The following is an 8,159-nucleotide window of genomic DNA, read 5'->3' as shown; positions in this document are numbered from 1 at the left end:
TCCAAATGTTTAAAAATGCAGATATTGCTCCCTAAAGTTATGGAATAGTGGTTAAAAGCTTAAATTTCATGAAAGAAAGCATTTTCCCATTTTGGTACAACTTACAACGATACCCAAACAGTGACTTAGACTTAAGCCTCATTTACACTAGCATGTTTTCCTTGACAAGTTTTTCCTTGACAAGTTTTCCTTGGTAGTGTAAATGATAAAATATGACACGTTTTCCTTGACAAGTGCACTTGACAAGTAATATCCTTGTCACATTTTCCTTGTTGTCCGTCTACACGAGCAAATTTCTGACTTGACAATTTTTCCTCGTCAAGGAAAAGCCTAGACTTAAGCACTCCAGCTTTTCCTTGACAAGGAAAATTTGTCCACTATTCCCCATCTACACGAGCAATTTTTCCTTGTCAAGGAAAAATTGCTCGTATAATGGGGCTTTAAACAACGGAAGCTGATTACAGTACCAAACAACAGCAGGTTACGAGAGCTGCTAATTACTGCTTTGTTTTCAGCTTGGGTTTCCTTATTTTTGTTAGTAAACATTGTCTAATCAATGTCTATTATTCGCTTATTTAGCCATATTTACTATATGGCTCTATGTTGCGGGATAGTGATTATGAAAACCCATTGTCACAGCAATGTCTAATCAATGTCTATTATTCGCTTATTTGGCCATATTTACTATAGGGCTCTATGTTGCGGGATAGTGATTATGAAAACCCATTGTCACAGCTTATAATTCAAAAATAAAGTTATTAGAATCATTAATGATGTTCCCCCATCCCACATTACGTTTCCTTAGGACTATTGAAATGTCACGATATTGCTAAAATGTACACATTTATTTGTGCATGATCGTCTTTGTGGCGATAAGCCATGTATTTTTTTTCCATATTACTGGTTTCGGAGCAACATATAATCATTCAACTCAGGATGCAGCTCTGCAGTATTTATTTCTTCATGCTATAGCCAAACTCCAATGTAAGAAAATTCTGCCTATCTATTATTGGAAAATACTTTTAGAATGACTTCCTCTTCATAATCGAAACAGCACATCTAAAATCCTATTTTAAAAAAGCAACTTTTGAACACTACTTTGCTCAGTACTGATTTACTTACTTGCTGGTATGTACGCCAGTATTATAAGTCTAAATATTGCAACTGAATGGGATATCCGGTTCCGTAGATTGAGTACTATTTAAAGTTCAGAATATGATATTATTCTCTCTCTGAGATTGTTGTTAACTTGAATGTATTCACATTATGGATTACATTCACAAATGTTTTACCTGGTTATGTCATTTTGGAATGTATCTATATACGAATCAGTGTCAATCTCCTTTTTAGTTTATAGTTAACTATATACCATTTATTTCTATTGGTGGTATAGTGTATATAATTACGTTATCGGTAATAATTTCGTTTTTTTTTCTCTCCTGAAGCAGTTTTATACAAATGTAAACAATACTTTGCCTGAGATGAGTAAATTTTGTATCAAGAAAACGTGTAAGTGCATTGTAAATAAATAAATAATAAACAATTTAACTACGAATCATTGTCAATCTCCACATTTTTGTGCAAAATTAGTATTTGATGTATCCACAATGACTGGATAGCATTGAGGGGACGTCCTATGACTTCTTCCAACAAACAACTAACTCGAAGTGACAGATTTCAGGGGGACAATAGGCTCACTTTGCTGGTCGCTTGCGCGCGCCTTGCCACTTTTAAATTATAAATGTTCAACTCAAATTATTCTTCTGATATATGTGTGTCGGCTATTCCCGTATTCCCGTATCACGAATTATTTTCTAAGATTTGGCCACGAGAACGCATGAGCTGCCGACTTGAGTTTCGTTTTCCTAGTTAGAATTATTTGTGCGCGTCATTTTATCAACTTGAAACTTTCGCAGCTTAGGGCAATATGACAATATACAAATTGAAAAAAAGCTTCAAATTTAATGCTTTTTCAGTGGTTTAATTTTCAGACGTTAAAGTTTGCCAACTCAAAGACACAATAGGGCAGAGTGAGATGATATCATAACAAGATTTGGAGCCATTTTGAAGACAACACCGTATCACACGAAACCTGCTGTGTTGAGACTTGCCACTTTCAATGACAATTTCTTTACACAAATCTTTTCTTTGGTTTTCGGGCTTACTGCAGCAAGCGAGAATTCCCGTATCACGGCCTGTGACAAAAGTCTCGAAAAAGGGAATTAAAATATTTTTTGTCAAGGACATGTAAATAATCTGAAGCACTCGTAAAGTAAAGCCTTGCGTCTTGGCTTAATCTGTTCGCTTCAACATTCAAAATCAGCCCTATTTGTTCTCCAGAACAATTCCCGACTCTACTTCGACCATGTGGTTTAAAATTTCAAGGTTGGGAAGCTTTATAGCGAATTGAGATGTTCTTCACCAGTGGGCTGCCATTTTTCGACTCCATCTTGTTAGCTGATTTATCGTTGTCCTCGCTTCAAACGCCAGTTTACCCATATTTTTGAATGTAAACTCACATTTCAATTTAAATCCGACTTACTTTATTATCAAACAGCACTCCATTCTGAGTTAAAGTCTCTTAAATAAGGAAAAACAACGCCAGGAAGGCAAAACTATCCTCTGCTCCTTGCAAGTTCTGCAATTCATCGCCACACTTTTGACTCGCCATGTTTGCTTCATTTGTGACCCGTCGCCGTATTTCCCATTGTATTGAACCAGTATCAGTCATAAAGATAAGGTAATGCCCAAGTCTTTCAAATGACTCGGTGTGGCCAACATATCACGCATGCGCACAACCATTTCACCCGGTCAATTAGCAGCATGGACAGTTTTGTTTTTGTTTTTTTTTGTTTTGTTTTTTTTTTTCATGAAAACAGCGTTTATTCACAATAAAAACGCACACCATTTGCAAATTGAAAAACACTAAAAAGTCACTAGAAACTAAAAGCCGGAGTAGGCAGCTAGCCACAAGGGCCTGGGGCCTTAACAGCAGAGTCCATGAGCAGAGCAAGCTCCCCGCAGAGATCCCCGAATTGTGGACACCGCGAACAGCGCACGGGCAAATGGAATCCATGACCCAGATGCACTTCTAAGTATTGATATGGGGAAATCCATTCACTATGGCACAAAAACCGTCCAAGACCCAAATTGAACATCATGGAAGCGAGATTCAGAAAAAAAGAGTTATAATCCAAGAAGACTCTCTGCTTAAGATCACAGAAAACATAACGGACGATGGCACGGTGGTCTTCTTTGCCGTTGGAGAAAGTGGCCCTGTTTTGAAAGGTCCAAATGCCATAAAGAATGGATTTCGTCAAATGGCGCGCGAGCCGAGCCGTCTTAGTACTAAGAGAGGGCCAGCGGAAGAAAAAAACCGTTAAAAGGTTTGCAAAAAACTGCTACCAAGCAACAGGGAGAGAACTGGCACAAAGTGTAGCCAGACTCTTTTGACCCTTAGACAATTCAAAAAACAATGGTCAATGGTCTCTCGTCGCGGACAAGAGGCAGAGCGACTAGATGAGATACAACCCCAGTTGAAAAGGGAATAACCCACCTTGATGCCGCTGAGGATAATAAGCCAAAAGACATCGTTCTCATAGTTCTCAGTGAAGGGGTCCCGGGCGAGAGACCAATGACCATCGAGGGAGAACCCTGGCTCAATGACCTGGGACCATTGACGCGGCAAGATTGGCGGGGATGAGTTGATTGAAAGTAGCTTTTGATACAAGGTTTTACAAACTAGGGCACTGTCTCCCACCCTGGATAGAGTATCAAGACAGGCCTCGTAAAAGGGAGTTGGAGAAGAAGCACTGGGAGAAGAATTACCGCGTAAGGAAGCCCATTCGGGACACAGGGAGGACATGCAACGCCCTACAAAGTATTTGCATAGAAAAAAAAAAAAGAATCATCAGGGGAATTAAGCACGGAGGCCATCCCCGCCAATCTCAAAGCCTGGGCCTTTAAGACGAGATTGTCAAGATTGACACCCCCAAATTTCAATTTCGAAAAACAAGTGTTACGACTCACTGTCTCCATTTTTGAGTCCTAAAGGAAGGGTCATGACCCATTTTAGAAGAGTAAGAACTCTGGGAAGATAAAGCAGCTTGCCCAAACCAAGTGTATTGATAATTAGAGCCTTACCAGGAAGGGATAGGGATCTCGACTTCCAGAGATTGAGGGATTTCTCTAGTATCTCAAATTAGGCTGCCAATTAAAGTGCTCTGTAGGGATGGTGCCAAACACTGCCCCCAAGATTTTCATTTTCTTAACCCAGGTGAGGTCCAAAGGCTCATCAGAATGAAACCTCCAGGCCCCCAGCCACATTGTTTCAGTTTTGGGGCGATTCAGTTTGGCACCGGTACCCCTTTCATAGACAATAACACAGCTAAAAAGATTAGACAGGGATCGAAGATCCTTGAGTACAGTCGTAGTGTCATCGGGATACAAGCGAACACGTGCTTGCCGCCCTCTGGCACCAGGGAGGAGGAACCCCTCAATCCCTGGACAACGGCGAATGAGGGACGCTAATACCTCAACACAAAAGGACATAAAGTAAGGGAGACAAAGGCTCCCCCTGACGCACCCCACGCGCAAGAGAAATCCTCTGAGATAGCCAAAACTCGGGTCCAAAACCATAAACCTGGAGAAGATGCAAGAGAAAGGAACGGTTGACACGGTCAAGGCTTTCTCCTGGTCAAGGCTGACTTAGATTGCGGATTCATCCGTCCGTTGAATGTAGTCCAAAACATCACGCAAACGAGTAACATTAGAAAAAATACTTCAGTCAGGAACGGAGCGAGTCTGATCAGCGTGGACAATATATTCAAGACCTTTAGAAAGACGTGAAATGATCGCTTTAGAAATAATCCTATAGTCCACTTTTAAAAGAGAGATGGGCCGCCAATTTTTTAAGTGCTTAATATCACCACGCTTCTTAAAAATAAGGCGGGTGACGCTACCTTTCATTGAGCCACAAAGCTCGCCGTCGGAGAAACACTGGTTAGAAACACGGAGTAAAAGGGGACCCAAAGTCTCCCAAAAATGAAGATAAAATTCAACTGATAGTATGTCAGATCCCGGTGGCTTCCCGGTATTAAAACTCTTAACAGAGTTAGTTAATTCGTCAAGCGACAAGGATCCCTCCCACGAAGCGCGTTAAGGGGGGAAAAAGGGACTTTTTAAAAACGCGTCAGTAGGTTCATCAGTGAAAAGATTTGAATAGAGGCGCACGTGCGCACGTTCAATTTCTTTACGGGTGAACACCTCTACATCATCAGAATTAAAAATAGAAGAAACAATATTACGCTCAAAGCGCTCACGTTCAAGCTTAAAGAAAAATCGCGTAGGCCTTTCTCCCTCCTCAAGCAACTGAACTCTAGAACGAATTTTAGAACAGTCTAACTCTTCCAAGGTAAGAGCCTTAATTAAGCTTACTTGCGAGCTCGATAATTTCAGGACTAACTGAGGGATTACCAGAAGTAAGCTGAAGTTTTAGCTTAATAATCCAGTTAACTAAAAGAACACGCTCGTGTGAGAGATCCCTGCTCTTTTCCTTGGCAAAGAAAATTATCTCAGTGCGGATGGAGTTTTTAAAAAAAGTCCCACCAAACTTTAACCGAAGGAAAGAGTTGCAAGCAATTGGCTAAGTGATTGATACAATTCGAAATATAGTTGCAAAACACATCATCATTCAAAAGTGAATTATTAAACTTCCAAATCCCAGGACCACGGAGGTTATTCCCAGTGGCCTGGAAGGAAAGACAAACAAAATCAGAGGCACTCAATTAATCTGTTCCTCACATTATCTGTTCCCCAGAGGAATCTTGCTGGGGGGCAAAAATACAGGTGTACACATGTGTCGATTAGCTGGCTGGGAAATTTTGTTATTGATAGAGGTTTTGCCTGGGAATTACTGACTTTTTCTAGCATTTCAACCCGAGCTGGCTGTAGAAACTCTCTGGAGACTGAGGACGACTAAAAAAAAAAAAAAAAAAAAAACCCTTCCCTCCCCCAGAGAGTAGTCACAAACATACGACGGCTGGTCAGAGTGATTGCCCTTACGGAAAAAAAAAACCTGTTTGTCCCGGTTTTGTCGCTTTTGCGCTGTCGTTTTGGATCGAGAGATTTGAAAGCGCGCGGAATTCCTGGCCGGGAAATAAATTTGATCAGCTGGCTGGGAAACCAACCAATTTTATCTAGCTGGCTGGGAAATTTCTTGTGTGTCTTGCTGGGAAAAAGGAACAGATAATGTTTTCCCAGCAACACTGAAAAACATCTGAAAATGCCCTAATAACATTTATTTTCATTAACTGGGTTATAATAATGCATTTTACAACTAATTGGTCGTTGGGTGCCCCTGCAAAATAATGGTCGGAAAAAACATAAGGGCTGATTTTACAAGAAACAACAGAAGGCATGAAGTTCTTAGAAACAAAAAAAATTACCTTAATTCGAAACAATTGAAAAAGCTGAATTAAACCATGTGCACTGGCACAATCTCGGATGAAGCTTGCCCCAGACATTATTTTAAAAAAAGGCTGAACGAAAATCAGTAAGGCATTTAGTAGGCACAAAGTTGCAATTCCCGCAATTATAATCACCAGCAATTATTAAGACATCAGAAGATAAAAAGTATTCGTGCAAACTTCTAAAAAACACTTTCTTTTCGGCCAAGTTGGTGGGAACATAAATGTTAATTAAATTAATCCTTAGATCGTCAAGTTTTAAAAGTAGACTAACAACCCTCCCCGACGTGTATCTTTTCCAGCGACTGACGTTGCCGGAAAAAGATTCAGAAAGGCAACTAAGGACACCACCTTGTTTTCCTGCAGCAGTGGACCAAAAACAAGGTCCACGCCAGGTACAAGAGAAAACGCGGAAAACCTAAGGATCAGTAATTTGCGTTTCCTGAAAACAGAAAACGTCAGATTATCTTGGAATCGCTAACTGAAACCACGATAATTTAAGGAAAGAATTTTGGAACTCATGAAGGGTGAGGGTTCTTAGTCTTTTTACAAGAACTGACCGGCATAGGCGGAGTTGATTTACGCTCAGTGGACTATCTGTGAAGTCTAACATGGCAGGCTTGCGTTTCGGTGCAACTCGAGGAGGCGGAGGACGGATAGAAATCTGTGATGGGTGCAGCGGAGCTGTAAGGCCAGGATCGTCAGGAATCTCCAGCGTAGCAATAGCTTGATCAGAAGCAGTAGAACGTTGCGAATCAGCTGCAGCGACAAGCTGTAGATCAGACAAAGTAGGAGAGCCAGAAATGATTCTCGACGGAACAGAAGGCTCTTGGGACAAAGGAATAGACAGGGACGGCGATTCAACAGGCGAAAGGAGGGACTGAGACGATTGTGTAGACTGAGAAGACTGCTAGGGCTGTGCGAAGGGCTGCTTTGGGGTGTTCTGGGACAGTGATGAAGGCTGACCAGAAGATGGCTACGGTGATGATTGTGATGAGAGGAAAACACAGGAAGGTGTAGGAGGTACATCAGGAGAAGACTGCGAAGGAGGCTGTGAAGGAGGAACATGAGGTAAAGACTGCGATAAAGGGATTGAAGGAGGCGGCCCATCGGAAGAAGGCTCATCAGAAGGAGGCTGCGGGAGAGACTATGACGGTCGAGACTCTGGAAGGGGAGCAGGAGCAGCATCATTATTACCACTGTCAACTTTTTCAGGGCGCCGCCACCAAGATAATTTACAATCAATGGCGTATTGGCCGTCCTCTTTCCTCTTTGCAAACACTGCACTTGATTTCTTCTTTACAGTCACTGAAGGTGTGAACCAGTTGGTCACAGTTAAAGCATACCACGTTAGGGCACACCTTTGCGACATGATCGGGAAGATGGCACTTTCTGCAAGTAGGAACCTGTCCCTCGTGTTTGACTCTAAGAAGCTTCCTGCCGAAGCGTAGGAAAGATGGAATCGACTCAGATAGCTCCATTCTAACAACGCCATGATCCATTCTTGATGCCTTCATAGCCCTGTAGTTTATATCATTCTGCGGAACCGAGGACAGATCCATAGCGGCCGAGACGATGGGCCAGTGCTTCATCAGAAAGCTCTAAGGGAGTATCATACACGACAACAAAGGTACACGTAGAAGATGAATTACGATGACGACGGATAAAAGAAGATTTACGAAGGAAGAGATC

The sequence above is a fragment of the Montipora capricornis genome, chromosome 14 (assembly GCF_036669925.1).
Source record: "Montipora capricornis isolate CH-2021 chromosome 14, ASM3666992v2, whole genome shotgun sequence".
In the NCBI taxonomy this organism is placed as follows: Eukaryota; Metazoa; Cnidaria; class Anthozoa; order Scleractinia; family Acroporidae; genus Montipora; species Montipora capricornis.
The sequence above is the reverse complement of the archived record's forward strand: the minus strand, read 5'-3'. Positions refer to the sequence as shown.